Below are 23,581 nucleotides of genomic sequence, written 5' to 3' on the forward strand. Positions count from 1 at the left end.
TTGGATGCATTTGAAAGAGGCAGACCTGGACCACCAATTGATGTAGCTTGGCACCTTTCAAACGACCCCAGGGGGTTATATATGTGTGGATTTGAGCCTCACATTTTCACTGCTCCCAGAGGCTGCTGCCAGAGACCCCTCACCTGCTGCTGCCTCCAGGGACTGCTGTCTGAGACCCCTCACCTGCTGCTGCCTCCAGAGACTGCTGCCTGAGACCCCTCATCTGTTGCTGCCTCCAGGGACTGCTGCCTAAGACCCCTCATCTGCTGCTGCCTCCAAGGACTGCTGACTGAGACCCCTCATCTGTTGCTGCCTCCAAGGACTGCTGCCTGAGACCTCTAACAACCCAATTCCGCCGCTGTTGTCTCATGTCCACAGTGATGGCAAGGACAGAGAAGATCCGTGCCAGTCCCTTCACGAGCGAGGAGCTGGAGGTCCCGGTGGACGAGGTGCTCACACAGTACCCAAGGCTATATGGTGCCCCAAATGTCGTGGTAAGTCGTCAACAGGGGGGGAGGGCAGGGGGACAACACATGTAGTTGGACTGATGCAGTATGTGCCTGGGAGTGTGGGGTAGTGTCATGTACTGTATGACATGCTGTATCCAGGAGGAGGGTGTGTGTACCCAATGCCACAGGTTTCCCTACGTGCACATGTATGCATGAGTGACCTGTGTTGTGTTGTCAGCCATACAGTGACACAGAAGGTTGTTCATGCTGTAGTCCGGACAATGATTGCTTGGCTGGATGGCTGTGTGTTCCCCTGTAGTCCATCTCAGTGTGAGCCCAGCTGGGCAGCACAGAACCCGTCTACAAAGACAAGTACACATCACTTCACTTACAGAGTATGGCATCAGTCTTTTCACATTGCACTCCAGCTATGGGCCATCTCAGCACTGTATATTGCACACAACCACCCTTGTGAACTGCATTTTGTAGTTGTGAGATCATGTCCTCCAAATGTGACATCCATGACACAGTTATCTATTCACAGGGCAGGGACATTGGGGCTGCGCAGTCTTGGACACAGTGGGTCACCCCCAAACACAGGTTGATATGTGATATATGTGTTGCTCAACCCAACAATGGACTGGAGATGTGGGCAGGCTACATAGGGGTTCCAGTGCTGGCATCCTGCATGTGTGTGAGACGTGCAGGGACTGTGTTCCCCCTCACACCTGCATGCATTCACATCAGCTTTTCCCATGCAGATGTACCATGTGAGATGTACTCTAGTCTAGCAGCAGGCCTCAGGCACACATGCCACAGACGCATCCCCATCCAAGGACTCTCCTGCCCCTAAAGCATCGCGCAAAGAGAAGCATACAGTGTCTGTGCCCACCAAGGAGGTGGTGCATGCCAAGGGTGCACCTAGGAAGGGCTCCAAGGCAGATTCACCCACCACCTCGACTCCCATTCCAAGCCCAGTGAAGCAGGGGCCGGAGTGCACTGTAGGGGTAACACCTAGTAAACAGGGGAAGGGGGGGGGGGCAGAGGCGAAACCTGGCAAAGCGTTCCGCTGGGTCCAGCACATCACCAGAGGGGGTGCCAGCGCCTGCACCTGATGCAGCTTTGGTGGTGAGTGTGCCTGTTGTGCCCACACCACTTCCCATTGCTCCAAGGTCAGGCAAGCCATTTAGAATCCCCAAGAAGTGGAAAGGCACACCTCCACAATCTCCAAGCCACACCGTGTCTCCCGTCTGCATGACTCCACCTCCACGTGCCACTACACCACCTGGTCCAAGGAGCCCTCCGGCTTGCCAAGCCACTGACAGCTCTACCTCAGCTGTTCCGCTCAGGTGCCCCGACAGTCCCCAAGACACAGCCAGCTACCAGTCCGCCTGACAGCCAAGTCTGAGTGTTAGTTACCCTCACACACCTTTCTCTCACACAGGTTGGCCTGTACTGCACATTGTTACCCCGTGACTGTGTTGCTGACCATGGAAAGGTACATTCACACACATTCCCTGTGCAGCTTCTCATGGACTCAGTCTGCACCTTGGACTTGCCACTGGCCTTGTGTTTTGCCCCCTGCCTGTGCAGCTTCTCATGGACTCAGTCTGCACCTTGGACTGGCCACTGGCCTTGTGTTTTGCCCCCTGCCTGTGAAGCCTCTCGTGGACATGCTCTGCACTTTGTCCTGCCCACTGAACTTGTCGTTCACTGCTGTGTGCCCCCTGCCTGTGCAGCTTCTCATGGACATGCTCTGCACTTTGTCTTGCCCACTGTCTTCGTCGTTCACTGCTGTGTGCCCCCTGCCTGTGCAGCTTCTCATGGGCTCAGTCTGCACCTTGGACTGGCCACTGGCCTTGTTTTTTGCCCCCTGCCTGTGCAGCTTCTCATGGACATGCTCTGCACTTTGTCCTGCCCACTGGCCTTGGCGTTCACTGCTGTGTGCACCATGCCTGTGCAGCTACTCATGGTAATGCTCTGCACTTTGTCTTGCACACTGTCTTTGTCGTTCACTGCTGCGTGCCCCCTGCCTGTGCAGCTTCTCATGGACTCAGTCTGCACCTTGGACTGGCCACTAGCCTTGCGTTTTGCCCCCTGCCTGTGCAGCTTCTCATGGACATACTCTGCACTCTGCCCTGGCCACTGGACTTGTCGTTCACTGCTGTTTTGGCCTTCCCTGTGCAGCTTCTCATGGACATGCTCTGCATTTTGTGCCTTGCTCTTCTCTTGTCATGGTGCCTATCTGTGCAATATGTGAATAAAGACAGTTGCTCCTGTTGTCTATTTTGTCAGTGTCCTTACTGAATAAAGTTCTTTTGCTGTGTGTATATGGTTTACTGTGCCACATGCTCTGCGTGCCACTTCAACATGGGCAATGTTTGGGCTCACTCACGAATCAGTTTTCTGGGGTGACAGGGTCTTCAGTTCTTCCTGAACCAGATACTTTTGGGGGCAATGGTGTAATTTTACAATGTGCAGCAGTTGTCATTTACTTGATTAGTTCATGTTGGCTATGTTGTACACATGTCAGGTTGGGGGGCACTGCCGGCACAGAGTGGGGTTCTGCACACAGTTTTGCAGGCAGGCTGTCCAGGATCATCATGTATGTGTGTTCTTCCTTTATGTGTGCCCAGTGGTCTTGTGATGGCCAGTCATCCTAGTCCTATGGCTTACTTTCCATGTGTGCTCTTGGATGGTCAGGTGGTGTGCAGTGTGAAGGGGGTGAGTTTGTGGGGAGTGTTGATGTGTGCATGCCCCTGCATTGTGAACTACACACATGTGTCACCCAGGAGTTGTATGCCTGTTGTTTTGATTGTTCAGCCCTGTGGATGTGGGTGTATGCACATGTGTAAGTTGTATGTAATGCACTGTGCAGTGTGTTGATGTGTCCTTGCAGTTCTGTCTGACTCCTACTTGTTGTTTTTGTCACTTGTGAGTATGCAGAGTGTGTGACTGGTGAGTCAGTGCTGTGTTTTGTTGCACATCCATGTGTCTGGTGGCTGTTTGTGGGGACTCTGCAGACCTGCTGTTCCACACTGCCACTGTGGTTGTGTTTTCTCATGCCTTGCTGTCAGATGGTGCCTTCTTGCCTCCAGTTTGGCATGTTGTGTGTGTTGTCATGCCATCCCCTATCTGTGCTTCAGATGCCTACCCATTGTGGGTCTGCACTCCCTCTCTTTGTGTATGGTACACTACTGCCATGTCCCCTACTGGCATGCAGTACACTTCACTTTAGTGTCAGCTGTGCCCTTGGTTTCCATGTGTGTGTGCCTCCCCATCACTTCATTTGTGACACTGTGCTTTGTGGTGCAGTTCTTTGTCCAGGGTCAATGTGTCACTCAGGGCATTTCCCCAGTGGGTTGTATGTGATGTGCTGGTGCTGTTTGGCAGTCACAGTTGCTCCTATGCAGTCCAACTGTGTGTGCTGCCCAGTCCTCTGGTCAAGTTGTTTTCACCTTTGTGTCCCGGACTTGTGCATCTGTTGGTGTTGTGTTGGATGTATGTGTGTTGTCTGTGTTATTGCTTCACTTCCTGGGTGTGCTGTTGTCTTTGCTTTGTGCTGTGCTGTATGGTGTTGTATGGGTTGCTGTTCTGTTACTGATGTCTGTGTGTGGCTGATACACCTGGTGTGCACACACTGCTTGTTGTGCATGCAGTGCTGTGTGTGTCTGTTGCCTTGTTATTGACTGGTGTGCATCCCCTGATGTCCTGCTGTGTTTGCTGTGTGATTTGTTGCCTGTGCATCTGTTGTTTGTTTGATGTGGCTGTGTTTTTCTGTGATGGTGCACTTCTTGTGTGTGTTGTGGTATGTTGTCTGTGCATTGTTCCTGAGTGATGATGGTTTGCCCTCCTGTTGTGTCTGTGCTCCCATTGCCTTTCCCCAGTTTAGCTGCACAGGGCATGTCTGTTCTTGTTGTTGTTCTGTGTGTGTCTGTTGGGTTATGTGTTTGTGTGTTGTTTTGTGCAGACATTTGTTGTGGCATCCGTGCGTGTGTATGATGTTTGTGGCTACCCCCAGGGTGTGTGATTGTTTGTGTGTGTGTATTGCCAGCCTTCAGTGTGTTTGGCACTGGTGTTGTGTGCTGCTGGTGTGAGGGGGTTATATGTGTAGATTCCTAATGGTGTTTGTCAGTCATGGCGTGTGTCAATGGTCCCTGTGTGTAGTGCTGCTGGTGTACTCCTGTGAACTAGTTGTATAGATGTGTGATTGTTCACAGTTTGACTTCAGGGCCTTCCTTTCATCCTTGTGCCTCTACATGGTTTGCCGTGCTGTCTCCCTGTGTTGTTGCACTGTGATGTCTGTGGTTTGTCCTCACTGACTGTATCAGCCATGTGTTCTTTGATGGTGTGAGGGTGTTTTTCTCTGTTCCTTGTCTTGCATGTGATGTACACATGCTTGTTGTGTGTCTCCTTGGCCTTCCATTTGTGTGCATTCCACTTTGGTTTTTCTATTTGTTGTGCTCCATTGCTGTTGGCATGTGGGGGTGTATGTGTCTGTGTGTCAGTCTGTGATATGTATGTGTGACTATGCAGGCTGTGTGTCCATTTGGATGTTTGTTCCTTGTATGTGTTCATTTGGTGCTTGTCCTCATGTTAGTTTCCCTGAGTGTGGTGGTGTGTGTGTTTCCCTGGCCCTGTGCTACTGTGCTGTGTGTCCCTGTGCAGCCACCCCTTCAGTGTCTGTCTCCCTGGTTGTTTGTTGTGTGGTGCAGGGCGTGTATTGACCTGGCTTGTTGTTGTGCATGGGGTGCAGAGGAGGGGCAAATGGCATGTGCCTTCTTGGGGTGTGCTAGTGTGTGGTGGGAGGGGGTGTGGCCCTGTGGTCTTTGTGCCCTGCCCATGCCTGGCACTGGCCCTGCCTTCTGCATTGTGTGCATGTATTTCCTTGTGTTCACTGCTGCGGTGACGTGACCGGGACATTGCTGCATGGTCGTGGGATATGTGTGTCCAGGATGCAGAGGGGTGACTTAGTGGCAGGTGGGTGATCTGTGGATGCCCTTGTGGATGTGTCTCTGTCCCCACCAGGATGTGGATTTGGACCCTGTGTCAGCCCATGTGTTGTGTGTTGTGTTATTGCATACCTGCGCGGAGTCCGCGGGGGTCCATGAGTTCCTGGTGATGTAGCAGGTACAGCACCGGAAAGACGTGTAGAGCTGGGTCCATGGCGGTTATGACCGGGTGATGTGGATCGGGACTCTGGTTTCGCCTCCGCTGTTGTGCTTCCGCAGTCACTGGTTGGGCGGTTTCTCCGCTGCGGTGCGTCTGCTTGTTTGGGTCATCCTAATTTGTGGAGCGGGGCAGACGTCATTCTGCACGGCGGAGAGTCTCCATTGGCTCCCACCGCCGCGGGGGCGGGTGCACTTTGATGGCAGTGCGCAACGCATCGCGGCGGTCGGGAAATGGGCTATGTTTGGCCATACTAATATGGCGGGCATGAGAACCGCTGCTTGCGGGCGGAATAAAGCATTTTTCCGCACCGCGGTGGTGCCACCACCCAACATCCTAATGGACCCCAAAGTATTGAAATATACCTTTTCATTCAGAAATATGAGATTTAGGTATTGTTTCAGCTCAGTGCACTGAGAAAGCAGGTTCATTTAATTGTAAATAGCATTTGTAACTATAACGTATTACTGCGTTTTCAAAGTACCAATGTGTAAATGTATTTCAAATTCCTTATAACTAATAGTGTTTCAGGTGTTTTTTCAGGTATTTTTATTAGTACATATATGAGGATCATTTTGTGAAAATTTCAGGCTATTTGCATTATTTAAGAATACGCAGCACTGTCTTCTCTTTTCTCACTTAGTACACACTTTTCTCATATGCAAAAGATGGAGCTTAAAATGAATCTCTCCATAAGCACATACATGTCCTCTAAACTGCATTATATTTGTATTAATTCTTCACATACATCATTATTAAAAGAGGATGATTAATATAATCTCTATAACACATTAGTCATCATTTTCACATTTCTATTAAAATGCAGTTTAGTGAAACATGAACCTATGTTATTCAAATGAATATTCTTGTCTAACCTATGCTCTTCTGCTTCCTTTTATAATGCAATAACTAATCTGTCTCCTTTCTCTAACATGACAGTTATGCATGTTTATCATGGTTTCTTCAAAAGTTGTCAAAATCGGTTTATGTGTCATTTATAAATTTAGCAGTTTTCCCACTGTATCACACATAAAATAACCACTGCACATCTTTCTGCGTGTGATGTCAAGCAATTAAAATAAACACACAATGAACATCATAATATAGCAGCCATTTTATAAATATGGAGTTGAGGCTTAACTTTGGCTTAGTTAGTTAGTTAGTCTAAGCGACAATAACACACTATAACACATCATAACGATTTCATTTCAATTACGATAGTTCTATTAATACACGTGTACAAATCAAATTGTGGAATACCTTCTACAGTTGCCTAAGGGTATTTGTGTTTTGATGATTTTTTAAAGTTAATTTTCAGTGATTTATGCCACTGACTGTCCATGTTGCTGTGCTGTTATTGTGTTTTGAATTGGTTAATGTTTTACGTTCCTGTTCCTCTTTCACTGATGATATATAGGCCCATTGATTAACCTAGGCACCATTTGGATGTATATTTGTGCAATCCTTTCCCTGCAATGCTGTAAGTGTTTGCTGGTTGGGGGATGGGGCTCTAACAAGAGTGGGAAGATATGTTCGCTTTGTCCTTCATGCTTTCTCCTTGCTTGCTATGTGCTCGTCCATCATTTTGTGAAACCAGTGTGTGCTTCATAGATGGCCATTTTGTCTTTGTTCTTCATACATTCTGAATATCCTTGCCATGAGGTTGATATTAGATTTGCCATAAGATAATGGCATGCCAGTTTAGCTGCTCACTCTGAGTCCTCCTGCACCATTTCCTTGACTCTTGAACATTGCCTATTCATTTCTCATTCAATCAGCCTTCTTTTCCCACCATAGTGCTTCTGCTCTGCAGTTCAGCCATGATCACAAGATGGACAATGGAAAAGCGTAACCCAGGAATAATGAAATTCTTGGGAACAAATTGTTTAATAATAAATGATGCAACTAAGGAATTGGTTACACAAATGATTGATATTAATTTGATAAACTAGATAACTTTCTGGCATCCAGCAGTGCACTTAAGGGGCACACTCCCTGGGGGTAACCTTGGGCGTAGTACTATGCTACGCTCGCGGAGCTTGCGTAGTTTGCGCTACTACGCACTGCGCGAATTGCACGTAGCACAGTGCAAAGCTTAGCGGGCATTTTTTGCTTGCTCGCAGTCCTCAACGTCAAGTTGGTGACCGCGAGCGAGCAAAATCAACATCCCGGCGAGACTTTTTCCTCGTTCGCAATCAGCAACATCAAGTTGACGATCACGAGCGTGGAAAATAAACCTTCCGGCGAGATTCTCAATGCGTGGAGGTCAGGTTTCTCATTGCAAGTGGTCGCGTATGCTCACGACCGCTCGTGATGAGAAACTACCAGTCCGCATTGATAAAGCTGCCGCTCAAGTACAAATCTACATGAGCGGCAGAAAACGACCGCTTGCACTGTGCAAGATGCCGTTTGCAATGATTGCACAGTGTGGACAAGCATCCGGCACTGTGCAATTGCAAAGTCTTCCACACGACCCACCTACCCTACATATGAGACATCCTTGTACTGAATATAGTACTCACTGGTGGGCTAAGGCTACGTAGTGTGAAATTTCAGAATAAATTATGCCCCACAAAAAATCTATTCGCTGAAGAAACCTTTCACTGATTCCTGACATGCATGTGGGTGTACAATATAAAATCCATATCTTGCCAATAACTTAGAAACTACTTTTGTATTTGAAACATAGAGGATGCTTGATTTAGTAAGAATGACTATCCACTGTGTTAATTTATGCTAGTCTCTACTTTGGGTTTCCTGCTGACTCTTCTTTTATGTTGCTCTATGGCTTGTTCCCTGTTTCACCCTGTTAGGGCTGTCAGCAGTTAGTTCCCTGCATCAACGGCTTCTCACAGGGAAGTCAAGTTTACTGCCCTCGTGAGGAAGAAGAGGAAGGAGAAGTTTTGGTTCTGGGCTTGGTTATAATATGGTATCTGTTCTATGCTTACTAATATATAGTGGTGACCACAGCCCTTACTAATGTAATGGGGCTCAAGTTTGAACAAGTAACAAAAGGGAATGTAATAGGAATGGTCATATTTCTGTCAATTAGTGTAGGAGAGTGGAGGCCCTCTTTTGGGTTGGTCTGGCAAGGGAATTCATGTAGAGAGAGGATGATGGACCTTCTTTGTTCTTCAATCAATATAGTGACCTTCCCTTGTTTACATTAAATACTACTGATTAACTAATGCAAAATCAAACCTGTAAATTAACATAGAAAGAGACCATATAATATGAGAAGAGGTTCACAAGAAATAGAAATATTAATTTAAAAGAGGTAAAAACCCCAGTCAACACCACCAGCAACAGACCCCCAAACCCTTTACAAAACACAGTATCCTATTCCTACCGCTTTCCCAGCTCATATGATCCACAATAACACAACAGACCCACCCCTCACTAAACTATAAAGGCCACTAGCCCAAAGCACCCCACCCCTAACTTCTCTCACCCACACTACCGGCAACAGACTCACTCTCTTCCTCAGCCCTAAAAAAACAAGCCTAAAGTTCCACTTTCCTCACTAACGAGAGAAATTAATTCTTGAGTTTTTAAGGCAAAAAGCACCTAGGAAAAGTCAAGCACAATGAAAACAGTTTACATTGGACCAGTACTGAGGTGTAATTTCAGGTCAAGCAGGTTGTTCTGGCTAAAGGTTTTACCTTTAGACTTAGGGCTTATTTAGAGTGTGTCAGAAGGGTTGCTCTACCAGAAACTTGGCGGATATCTTGTCTGTTGTATATTATATCCCATGGCATTTATAGTTTGGCAGATGAGATGTTTGCTCCAGCAGTACCCAATTGCTGGGAATATTTATTCTGGTCAGTTCAGAAGGCCCTATCTGCTTGGGCAGACTTCTGAGTATAGGTGGGTGGCAAACTCCGCTCCGCCAGTGGAGTTTGCGGAGTTTTGCCAATTCCGCACTCTGGGAATGCGTAGTTCGTCAAAAAGTTAGATTCCACGACATGGCAGAGTGTGCCCCTGCTACCCACCCCCTAGGAAGGCCTCAGCAGCTTACTTAGTCCTGGGTCTGGCATTCTCTACTGTTCCCAGGCTGTCCTCCTCCTGGCTGTCCCCTCGTTGGTGCAAAGCCCCTACACTGTACGTCTGGGGAAGACAGCGCATGCGTACGCGCAGTCGTCCCAAGACGTGCAGCATAGGGGTTTTACACATGACAAGGAGACAGGAGGAGGAAGACAGCCCAGGCATGGCGGAGAATGCCCGATCCAGGTAAGCCGAGCAGGTGTCTGTCTGGCGGTCAGGATCCCTCCAGGTCTGCAGGCTGCATGCAGGTTAGGGCAGAGCGGAATTCTACTGAGTTTTTAGGCAACTCCCTGGAATTCCGCATAGTGGCACTCCCCCAACTGCGCCCACCCTTACTTCTGAGCATCAGATCTCTCTCCAGCTAGGTCTATTCAGGCTCTAGTCCTCTTTAGAAAGTTGGACCCTTGTGAAGTAAGGTGTCTGTTGTAAATAAAAATGGATTATTGTGGGTCATATGAGGCTTGGTCAGCTTAGTTGAAGGTTACATGTTTAGGCAATGCCCCACCAGGAGCAACATCCTTGCTGCTCAGCCCACTCTTTCCAACCAACAATCACATAAACCAGGCACCCAACAACATTCCATGACCACACATACACTGACTGAGCAGAAGGGAACTGGGACCTATTGAGAGGATGCATAACCAACATAATACGTCATAGTACATTTCTCTCCCATAAAGAAACAAATTAAAATATAAGTAAACAATTACCCAGTCCCATAAATTCTAGTTCTCATTAAACATTAAATCAAAAGGACAAAAATGGAAGGAATGATCAATCAGTCCTATGAATACTAGACTCATAAAACATCAACAGGAAAATCCAATTCACCACTATCGTACACACAGTACATCCTTTACCCTTTAGGAAGGACACATAACATTAGGGTGTAACACATGCCCATACATCCTTAACCCCTTAGGAAGGACACATCACATCCCACTCCCAAATCCAGGGACTTCTCTACCCTCTACAGCAAGCCTTGCAGGACCAAGGACCTCTCATACCTTCTACTGCATCCACATAAAACATATGGCAGAACCAGGAACTTAAGCATGCATTGGGAAACCTATTACACATTCCCCTAAACCACATTATTTTACAGAACACACACGTCTAGTACTCAAAACACGGTCTCACATCAGGACCAGGGTGTCATGACTGCTTCACAACTAGTCGAGTATACAGAGGGGTCGGAGCAGTGCTAGCATAAATTCGGCTAGCAGGGGCGGAAGAGCGCATCGCCTTATAGGTGATGCATGCGTGTCTTCTGCTCTGCCCTTCACTTACCTTCTGCTTCCGCGATGACCACACATCCCAGTTGGCGTCTCCTTCAGTCTGTTTCACTGACAGACTAACGATCACAAAAATATAGATGTAAAAAAATTGAGGGAAATATATAGAATACAAAAATATCGACTCCTTAAACAGAAAAAGGTAAGTGCAAAAATATTGGGGGGAAAAATTGTTTACAATAATATAGTTGTAATAAATATCGATTTTAAAATATATATTGTTTAAAATATTAAAATGAACATAAAATAAAAACTAACTTTAATTCATAATTCTTTTTTATAATTAAATGTATATTTTAACAAATACAACAAATAAACTTCCTTTTAAAAATGTTAAGACACACATATGTGTGTGTGTGTGTGTATATATATATATAAATAAATATAAATATATAAGTATACATATATAAAATGTATAAGCGAATATTTTGATTAATACTATAATTTAAAAATCTTAAATAGCATAATATTATCAAAACTATATGCAAACATATTTAAATATACCAAAAACCTAAAATATTTTTAAAAAGGGAATCAATTGAATTTAAAATAAAAATTAAACAACACACATAATTTAAAATTTCATTAAAAATATTGCAAATTATAATATTATTATTATAATAAATCAAACACATAATTATATGAATTACAACATAAAATAGATCATTATAAATTAAAATAAATACATATACATTTCCCACCACATTAAAAAGAAAACAATTAATTACTCCCCTATAACACAACACAACAGTAATAAAATATTTTACATCACACAAAAATAAGATTCACTATTCTAACTTCAATAAATATAAAATTACAGAAAATATGACATTACAAAATACTACAATTTACTGTTCCCACTACACTTAACACAACAATAAAATATATAATTAACAACAAAAAAAACAATTTCCACTTCAGTCAGTACAACAGTAGGGAAAGCATTGGATTGTGGAGGGGTAAAATGTACTATTCCCACTCCAGTCAGTGCAACAGTAGGGAAAGCGTTGGATTACGGAGAGGTAACATTACTATTTCCACTCCAGTCAGTGCAACAGTAGGGAAATCGTTGGATTGCGGAGGTGTAACATTTACTATTCCTACTCCAGTCAATGTAACAGTAGGGAAAGTATTGGATTGCGGAGGGGTATAATTCACTATTACCACTCCAATCTACAACAGTAGGGAAAGTGTTGGATTGCAGAGAGGTAACATTTACTATTCCCACTCTAGTCAGTGTAACAGTAGGGAAAGTGTTGGATGGCGGAGGGGTAAAATTTACTATTCCTACTTGATTTAGTGCAACAGTAAAAAAAGTGTTGGATTGCAGAGGGTACAATTTACTATTCCCACTTCAGTCAATGCAGCAGTAGGGAAAGCGTTGGATTGCGGAGAGGTAACATTACTATTCCCACTCCAGTCAGTGCAACAGTAGGGAAATAGTTGGATTGCGGAGCGTGTAAAATGTACTATTCCTACTCCAATCTGTGCAACAGTAGGAAAATGGTTGGATTGCAGAGGGTACAATTTACTATTCCCACTTCAGTTAAAGCAACAGTTGGGAAAGCATTGGATTGCGGATGGATACAATTTACTATTACCACCCCAATCTGCAACAGTAGGGAAAGTGTTGGATTGTGGAGAGGTAAAATTTACTATGCCCACTCCAGTCATTGTAACAGTAGGGAAAGTGTTGGGTGGCGGAGGGCTAACATTTACTATTCCCACTCCATTCAGTGCAACAGTAGGAAAAGCGCTGGATTGCGGAGGGGTAAAACTTACTATTCCCATTTCAATCAATGCAACAGTAGGGAAAGCGTTGAATTCTGGAAGGGTAACATTTACTATTCCCACTCCAGTCAATGCAGCAGTAGGGAAAGTATTGGATTGCGGTCAGGTAAAATGTACTATTCCAACTCCAGTCAGTGCAACAGTGGGGAGAGTGTTGGATTGCGGAAGGGTAAAATTTATTATTTCCACTCCAGTCAGTGCAACATTAAAAAGAAAAAATATATATTCAACAAGTTTTAATTATTTAGATAATCCAAATAAATTAAAACACAAATAGTTTGAATACAAAATTCAAATATATTTACTATTTAAAAAAAAAACTATTGCAATGTTAAATACATATCACAAAACCTACAAATATTAATATAAATAAAATAAAAAAAATATTTTCATACAAATAAAAATGTTATTTAAAAAATATTTATTAACAAAAATATATTCATTACATACATTTAATTGAGTTACTTCCCCCCCTGTAACCACACAAAACGCACAACCTGCACCTAAAAACTAAAGCAAAACATGATATACACTAATAATATAAATATTCATCAACAAACCAATTATCATTAATTAAATATTAATTATGAAATACTGTGTATTAATGTTTTATCCACAGTATACCCCCACAAAACACAGCACACTCCTAAAATATACCATGAAATCATTTACACAATTAACATAATAAAGTATCAAATCAATAATTATTACTTAAAAAATAATAATTGTTTACTAAACATTAATGTACTTCCCATCCCATACCCCTACAAAACCTACAACCCACATCTCAAATAAAAAACATTAATTGTGCAATTAACATACTTAGTTATCAAATAAACAAATATAATTTATTAAAAAATAAATATAAATGAATTACAAATATTAATCTTCCCACCCTTTACCCCTATAAAATTCACTACCCCTAAACTAAAAACAAATTAATAACACAGTTAAAATAATTAAATTACAAATTAATAATTAATAGTATTTAACAATCGATTATTAATTAATTACAAGTAAATTACTTCACACCTTTTAGCCATATAAACCACAAACCCCCACCTATAATTAAACAACAACAATGTCTAACACTGTTTAAATATCTAATAGTATTTAACAATAAATTATAAATTAATTAAAATTAATTTAGTCCCCACCCTTTACCCCTTATCAATCCAAAACCCACACAAAAAAATTAGTAAAACAATCAACATAATTAGTTATCAATTAATTAATTGCATTTGATTATCTGCTAACTCCTAATTAAATAAAAACGAATTACATCCCACCCTTTACCCCTTATAAACCCAATACCACACCAAAACTGTAATTAAACAATTAATATTATTAATTATCAATTAATTAATTACATGTAATTATCATCTAATTATTAATTCGTTAAAAATACATTACTTCCCACCCTTCACCCCTATAAACCCCAAAACCCACACCTACATTTTTTTACACAATTAATATAATTGATTAGCAATGAATTAGTAAATATAAATTAACAACTAATTATTAATACATATAAAATAAATTACTTCTCACCTTTTATCCCTATAAACCCCACAACCACACATAACATGTATCCCCCAAAATATTAAAAGAACAATTAACACTATTAAATATCAATTAAATAAATATTATTTTTAAAAAAATGATCATTAATTTATTATAATTAAATTACTTTGCACCCTATGCCCCTATAAACCCACATCCCGCTACTAAATCAAAAAAACACAAAAAGTAATTACATTAAATTTAATAACTACTAAAATGTTAACAAATAAATTACTACTAAAAATGTAACACATATATTAAACAATATAAACAATACTTATACAAATAAAAATTACATCACAAACATTTAAAATGTACACTAAAAACATAATGCTAGTTACAAAACGATATTTTAAACAAATGTATTCTTGCAAATGATATTGATGACTTCTATATTTTGAAAATCGATATTACTTACCTTAAAATCGATGTTCTTGTCCATGATAATATTGCTCATGATATTTCTGTGTCATGATATTTTCCAACTTGATAATTGTGTCAGTTGATATTACTAACTCAATATTTTGTCTGAATACCTTCAGGCTGCAGTGCGGCGGCTCTTCGTCCCTCTCAGATCCTGAACCTGTTCTCTTTGCTGCTGCGGTTACGTTTGGCTAGTCTTCTGGAACCTGGAAAATAAATACAAAGGACATTTAAAGAATTGTCATTTACAATTAAGGAGGTAACATGCTCTGCGATTACAAAGTATTGTTTTTTACTTATCTGAGTATTAATCCCACGGTGTTTGTAGATTCCATTTTCTGTTGTGCATTCCTGTCGAAGCTGTATAAAATATAAACAAGGGATTAGTTAATTCCTGAGGTTAAGGAACAAACCCATGTTTCTAGCCCTGTACATTTTCGTGTGATTTCTTTTTTGTAGGTTAGAGGAACAATTCAATTTGGAAATATATTCCTCTTTCCCCTTTTTTGTCTGGATATATGTTTTTGGGACTTTCACTGATTACCTGCTATTCCACCATATTAGGTTTTTTCATATATGCTTCTTATTTCTGTTATATCTCCTCCACTCTGATTACTATCAACACCTAATTTACCTTCTCTTACTTACATAGATTACAATGTGACCCTGCATCTAACACTACTATCTCATAAGTGGAAGAGGGGAATTAAGCAGGTAGTTACTGCAGTAGCTGCGAATACATTTAGAATAATATCATGTTTTATTAGATTAAAACTATATGCATGCACTAACATTCTTATTCTTTTCTTTACATGCAAGAGTCACATAGAAAGATTTTGAACCTTACCATTCATCCCTGAGTGCACCATGGAACGTATGTCTTTTCTATTCCCTTGTTTCATCTCTTCCCCCATCTCACAATTTCTTGCTTTGAAATTGTTGGCGGGTGTTGGTGGGTGAGGGAAGTTGGGGCTTTGCTTTGGGACTTACATCTCACCCCTGCAGAATCCTCAGGTGAGAATTACATAGGGACACTCAAAACACAGTCTTACATTAGGACCGGAGACCCACTGTACCCAACAACAGGTTGTAACAAGTACTCAAATAACAGTTACTCAAAACACGGTCTCTCTTCACCATCCCCCCTACCTCCCCATTGCATTCAAAGAGGACATGGGGTCACAACTTTCCCTCTATTGCATACATCGCAGGACCAGGAAATTAAAACATATGGCCTCCTCATTAAAACTCACTAAAACTCTTGCAAACAAATGCATGGCGTCACAATTTACTTTGAGAACCAAATCATCAAAGCATAGAAACATATACTCTGGGAGCACCCATTGTAGCACCTAAAGTCCTCCACTCCAGTGAGCGACCTCTCACCCAAACAAATCTCAAACACTCTGAAATAATCCGCAGACACCAACAGCGTGAGTACAATTCTGTTTAATCTGCTTCAACCGATATCCATCGCCCAGAATGCACGTTGGTCCAGGCGCCTGCGATAGAATCCTCATAACATTCTAAAGGCAGAATGGGAAGGGACAATTGACGGGGGGAAACGGGATGAACCAAGTGGGAATAAAATGAACATTACAACACATCTTCCTTCCATAAAATTTTGACAGGAAACAAAATAAATTTAGGTCATTTTATAATCTCTGTGCCATATTGGTTTCTTACATTGGTTTTTTAAGTATCTTCCCTCGGATCTGAAATTAGATGGTTCATTGACTTTTGGTGCTTGCTTCACAACAGGATCACAAGTATCAATGCTGTTATCTCTTGCTATTCTGGCCTGACTCCAAACTTGTCCATCATCAAGACATACCACATTCTTGAACACTTTACAAATTCTTTTCCTTTCTGAAAACTTGGAACAACTTGATGGTGTATACCTGGGTAATTTTACCCTTACCCAATCTCCTTCTTTCCAGCTCGTCTTCTTCTCAGATACTTTGGTGTTGTACCTATCGACATAGCGCCCTTGATGACGTTCTATTCTTTCCATTATCTCACCTCTATTGACTTCATCTACATCATTGCCAACTAACCATAAAGGACTTAACTTGGTGCCTGGTTCCCTTCCTTTAAGGGCTTTGAATGGTGTCATTTTAGTTATAGAGTGGGGTGTTATTAGGTAAGACCAAATCATGTTATCTAATTCTTTCTTTATGTCAGTACTTTTCATAGTGTTTAATTGGATGCAATCCTTGATCATTCTGTTCACCCGTTCTACCAGGCCATTGGCCCTAGGACAATATAGTGCTGAATATTGATGTTTCACCGAAAAGGTGTGTAAAAACTCTTTCATCAACAAAGAAGTAAATTGGACACCATTGTCCGTTATCAATATCTGGGGTACTCCCTCACTTCTGAATACCTCTTGGAGAAACGTAATGACTGTGCTGGTAACCACACTCTCAACAATTTTGATTACAACCCATTTGGAGTGATAATCTACTAATGTAAGAATGAATTTACCGTTCAACCCCTTAACATCAATAGGGCCTATGATATCCAATGCCAATTTATTCCAAGGAGCATCCGGTACCTCCACAGCTGAAATCTTCCCTTTTTGTACATGTTTACTCTTGTCACTGTATGCACAGCTTATACATTGTCTTATATTCCTTTCTACCATGGAATCCATACCTGGCCACCAATAGTGTAATCTGATCTTGTTTTTTGTTAAGCTACAACCTAAATGTCCTTCATGTGCTAACAAAACTATTTTCTCTCGTAAATTTTCTGGAGGAACAAGTTTTTTCCCTCTATACACATCTTCATCCTCTATAAAGAGTTCATTTCTCACTTCCCAGTATCCTCTTATATTGCTATCTAATTCCGAGCATCCATTGGGCCACCCTTTAGTTACAAATTCCTTCACATTCTTAAGTGCAGAATCACTATCTACACTCACCTTCCACTCATCTTCTTGTATACCATCCATTACCGTGGCCACCACATATTCATCCGTCCCACAAAGATCTTCTCCATTGGCTTGTAAAGGTAGTCTAGATAAGAAATCCGCTGCATGGTTGCTAGGTCCTGGAATGTAAACAATTCTAAAGTTATACCCTTCCAACCCTAGAAACCATTTAGAAATTCTTGGTGTAGTCCTTTCAATATTCTTGACAGAAAACACATTCACAAGGGGCTTGTGATCTGTCTTTATAACAAAAGGAATACCCCATAAGAACACTCTAAAATGCTTTACAGCCCAAAAGCATGCCAATGCTTCCCTTTCTATTACAGAGTAACGTGCTTCCGCCTCAGACAATGACCGGGACGCAAAAGCTACAATTCTCTCTACCCCATTGACCACTTGGCTTAAAGTGGCTCCTAATCCTTTGGTGCTAGCATCTGTTGTGAGTATTGTGGGTTTACATGTGTCAAAATGTCCTAAGAAAGGTGCATTAATGATACATTCTTTAAGGCCATGGAAGGCTTTTCCACAATCCTCATTCCATGCAAATCTGACATTTTTTTAACAACATCCTTAAAGGGTGTGTGATGTCCGCAAAATTTTTCACAAATTTTGAATAATATTCCGACAACCCAAGAAAGGATTTTACCTCATCTTTTGTAGTAGGTACCGGTGCTGACTTGATCGCATTGATCAAGTTGATTTTAGGTTTTATTCCTTCTCGAGAAATTACATGTCCTAAATATGTCACCGATTTTACACCAATCTGACATTTTTCTTTTCTCAAAGTCAAACCCGCCACTTTTAATCTGTTTAACACTTCCCTGAAATTCTCGTTGTGTTCCTTTTCATTTTTCCCAAAAATAAGTAAGTCATCTTGGAAGCACAACACACAATATATTCCATTAAGTATACCTTGCATCGCTCTCTGGAATACTGCAGCTGCAGAAGCCAATTCAAAAGGCATCCTGCGAAATCTGAACGCCCCAAAGGGCGTTATGAACGATGTTAAAGGTTTGCTAGTGGGGTGCAACTCGATCTGATGGTATGCTGATGACAAATCAATAACCGAAAAAAACTCAGCATCACCTATTTGACTTAACATTTCATTGATATTTGGTAAGGGATGTCTGTCAATCCATATATTGTTATTCAACTCCCTCAAATCAATGCATAATCTGATCGCTTTGTTGTCTGGTTTTGAAGTAATCACAATGGGAGCAACCCACTCCGCACTTTCAATTGGTTCAATGACATTCTGACTGACGAGTTTTTCTAACTCTTGTTTGAGGGGATCCTTTAGCAATATAGGCACATTCCTACACTTATGGGCCACGGGTTTAGCATTGTCTTTTAAAATTATTTTGTGTTGGTAATCCTTCAAGCATCCTAATTTTTCTGTGAACACTTCTGGATACTCATTCATTAATTTAGTACCGCAAACAGATCTGTCAACCAGGAGAACAGGAACTTCTGCACTAGGATCAAGCTTGATTCCTAAATCTTTTTGGTGTGCCCAACCCAAAAGGTTCGAACCATTCTTTGCTACATACACCTTACCCACTGTACTACGTCCCTTGAACATAATCTTCACTCCAACCATTCCAACCAATGGTATAGGATCTTTGTTGTATCCCACAGGAACTACATCTGCTTCAATGAGCGATACAACATTCTCGTCAAACTTAGATTGGAATGTTTCACTATTAATGAATGTAAAAGGGGAACATGAATCTGCATAAACCTCTACTTTTTGTCCCTCTAGTTCTATTTCACATTTAGGTAGGTCCACCATATTCACACCAACATTTCCTTCCACTTTCACTTGTAAGACAAACTTACTATTACTTTCTTCATACTGACCAATAGCATTTACATTTTTCTCAGCAATGTCCTTGCACATACGCGCAAAATGTCCCTTGCGGTTACATTTTCTACACAAAGCCGTTCTGGCCCAACAAACAATGCTATTCGCTAAATGTCCAGTGCTGCCGCACCTAAAACATCTCATCTTATTTTCCGATGTAAACATTTTCTTCTGTTGCTCATTAGAATTTTCATACTTCTTCTTACTATTTATAGCACAAACATGTTTCAGTTCTTGATTTATTCCATTTACATCCTTGTCACTAGAGACAGACATGTCTTTTATGCATACCGCCGTGTGCTCTATACTCTTTGCAATTTCTATGGCTTTTTTCAAGTCTGGATTTCCAACTAACAATTTTTCCTGTATTTTCTTATTGTTCGTGCATCGCACTAATTGATCCCTGATGAGTGAATCAGTCAACTCGTTGAATTCACATGTATTTGCCAATCCTCTCAAAATTGCAATGTAGTTGCTCACGCTTTCATTTTTTCCTTGGATTCTACCATAAAATGTATGTCTTTCAAGAACCACATTTATTTCATCTGCAAACTGTAATTCTAGCTTCCTAAGAGTGACATTATAAACATCCCTTTCCTCAATTTCCTCATCATCCTCCTCAATATCCGGAAGACTATCAAATACTTTTCTTCCTTCAGCTCCTAAGTTATGTAACAATATATGTTGTCTGCGTAGCGCTGAAAACCCACTTGCGCCAATAGCTATTAAATATGTTTCAAACCCCTTTTTCCAGTTTTTCCATGTCATGCTGGGTTCCCCTGCTTCCGAAGGAAATGGGGGCGGTTGGCTCATACTCGCCGCTGCCATGTTACCAACTATACTTTCCTTTAATTTATTATACTTTTCTTAGAAGCTAAACACTCCTTACAAATATCCTTTTGTTAATAAGCTTATTGTAAGTTTGCCTGATGTCTTTTCTTACCCCCTTCTTTCCTGCAACAACTCCAGCCTCAGATTAATTTTCCTCAGAGAATCGAAAATATCGTCTTACCACAGTTCAAATCTAAATATTGTCCACTTTCCACTCACTATGAAGACTGTACTTGCACCATTCACTTAATGTTCAAAATCCAGTTTCCTGACACGAAGCGTAAATAAACTTTCCTTTATGTGCTTTCTCAATCGCACGTTATCTCTTCACAAAACGCCTTACCCACCGGGTTCTTTGTGCATCGATAGTGGTCTCCTCCAAAAACTGAAGACGCTACTGCCGCTGCTGCTTACACTCAACCCGGAAGGTTATTCTCAAAATCGCGCGTTATCTTTTCATAAAGCGCATTACCCACCGGGTTCTTTGTGCATAGATAGTGGTTTCTTCAGAGGACTGAAGACGCTACTCCCACTGCTGCTTGCACTCAACCCGGAAGGTTATTTTCACAACGCTCCTCCCCTGGGCTGTACTAGCGTGTAACGCGATCACCTTCCTTCAACTTTGAAAGCGCTCCTCACGTTTTGACTCAAGCGTACAACCCGGATGAATTTCCAGCTTCGACACTTCACTTTGTACCTTCTAACTGCAGATCTTCTCCAAATCTCTTCGCAGTACCGTTAGTCATTGGGCCACACACGAAGGGAATATCGATTTGTTGCCCTTCCCTCAACACTCGTCGCCAGTGAAATAATCCGCAGACACCAACAGCGTGAGTACAATTCTGTTTAATCTGCTTCAACCGATATCCATCGCCCAGAATGCACGTTGGTCCAGGCGCCTGCAATAGAATCCTCATAACATTCTAAAGGCAGAATGGGAAGGGACAATTGACGGGGGGAAACGGGATGAACCAAGTGGGAATAAAATGAACATTACAACACACTCCATCCTTGACACTGCCCTTTACCCCAAAATACTTTGTGGTGATCCAGAATGCTGAAAGATGCTCAGAACAAAATGCTCTTATGTCCCATAAAGGCATATACCACATATCCCAGTTTTTTCAAATGTGCCAGTCTGATAAGCTACAAAACTCTCCTCATGCTTCCAAGATTTGTAAATATAACCATTAGCTATTCCCACTTACTGTCAACATTTCTCTATTTTCCACTAATAGAGTCTGCACTTTTCTCCACACCAGTATTATATTGTTCAAGGCTCACCACACAAAGAGGAATCTCACTTAATCAGGAAGCTCGCATCCTATAATTGATACAGTTCAGGAAGGTAAAAGCTCTTCAAATGCAGTCCCTTATTTCTCCACAAGTCCGTGGGGAGAGTGCTCCAATGCTCGTCCAACTATGGAAGCATTCCCTGGACAGTACACACGATTTTGCACAGACGCTTTTGTATACACTTCCTACTTTCCTCAGTAATGCGTGTTCTAGCCTTAGAGCTACCAAGTCAAGAAGTCGCCTTCAGTACGTGAATTATATGGGCTGGGAATGTTCACACCAATTCACCTTAGCCTTGCAGCTCCTGCAAATGCCTCTCACAGTTCTAACTCCCTGTGTCAGGAGCAGCAGAACAGCAGCCTTGTGCCCGGCAAGATTCACTCCTCCTTACAGTGGCTGCCACTGCTTAACTGCTGTGCCCAGCATGCACGTCCTAAGCAATGCTTTACTTAAAACACATTCATATGATGCAGGACTCCCACGGCAATGCTCACACCGCTACTAAATGCTGGTTCATTCAGCTGCGGAATGCTGCATAGTCTGTTCTTCTGTGACCGTTAAGTAGACCACGCTCACAGTCTGCAGGCTCTCTGATAGTTTGAGACACCGGTGTGGCTCAGGGTGTCTACTTGTGCTCCTTAAATGTATTTTCTTCTCAAGTCTTCAGTTTCTTTCCTTAATTTTCTTAGTAAATTCACATCCTCTTTAATTCTCCTTCTACGTATAGGTTCTTTCTCCATCATTGCCAGTGCTGTACATCAAGATGGATCCTTGTGAGTTATATGATGTAGGTTTATTCAGCTTAGAAACAGGTTACGTGTTTAAGGTAATGCCCCACTCCCTCCAACTGACATTCACACAAACCATGCACTCATCAGCATTCCATGACCTTACACACACACACAAACTGACTGCGCAGCAGGGAACGAGAAACTATGGAGAGGATGCATAGTTAGTTACCAAAACAAGTCACAACAGAGTACTTATTCTTTTTGTGTCCCTGAAGCAAGCGAACATGGGGTCGATCACTTGAGCCTACAAGAGCAGTTCCAGTCTGTGGGCGCCAGCAGGATTCAGAAGTCTGTGTGTCCGTCTAGCAAGATCCAGGAATTAGAAATCAGTATTCTTCTTCAAGTAGGGCCTTCTTCTTCAGATAGAGTCTTTGCAGGTCCAGAAATGTTCTGAGGAGGTGGTGATGGAAGTACCAGATTTATCTTGAACACTAGCCAGTGAATGGTATAATGCTACTGCCCAATCCTAACCATATGCTCATAACCCCCTCCTTCCTTTCCAACACTTCTTATTTTCCTTGCTGTAAAAGTACCCTAGAGTCCCAGTTTCAAGCTGGCGGGACTCAGCTGCAACCAGGTGGATCTGGCTCTAGTTTCTTGGGCTCTTCTCAACCTGACAGGTAAGCCTGTCCGGAGTGTGCGGGGTGGTGCTCCGCGTAGTTTCACAGAGTTTAAAAGAACTACGCCCGCTCTGCGCCCTCCCCCCTACAAAGCATTTAGAAATAATTAAAAAGGCACTTACCTGCCGCATCTTCCTCGGCTGCCTCCTCCTCACAATGGCTGCTCTCTCCTGCTTCTTCCTCACACTGAATAACCCCTACGTTGTACCACTTGCATCACTGTTAAATTTGATCTTTTTGAGGACTAAGCAGGGCATAAATTTGAAGCATTCTTTCAGTCTTTTCTTACACAGACGTGGAAAATTAACATTTAATCACAGCGAGGCCTTTTAGGGAAAGGTCAAGCCAAGCCTACAAAGTGGAATAGCTTTTGGGTTTTATTTCACACTAACCAAATGTGTAGTGCTGTTTTTCTATATTTTAGCACCCTACCCTGTGGACGTACAAGGCACACTTTTAGGAGTGACATTTATCTTTCCATGTCACAGGTGCATTTAAGGCACTACTTAC

This window comes from Triturus cristatus, chromosome 1_2 (assembly GCF_964204655.1).
Source record: "Triturus cristatus chromosome 1_2, aTriCri1.1, whole genome shotgun sequence".
Taxonomy (NCBI): domain Eukaryota; kingdom Metazoa; phylum Chordata; class Amphibia; order Caudata; family Salamandridae; genus Triturus; species Triturus cristatus.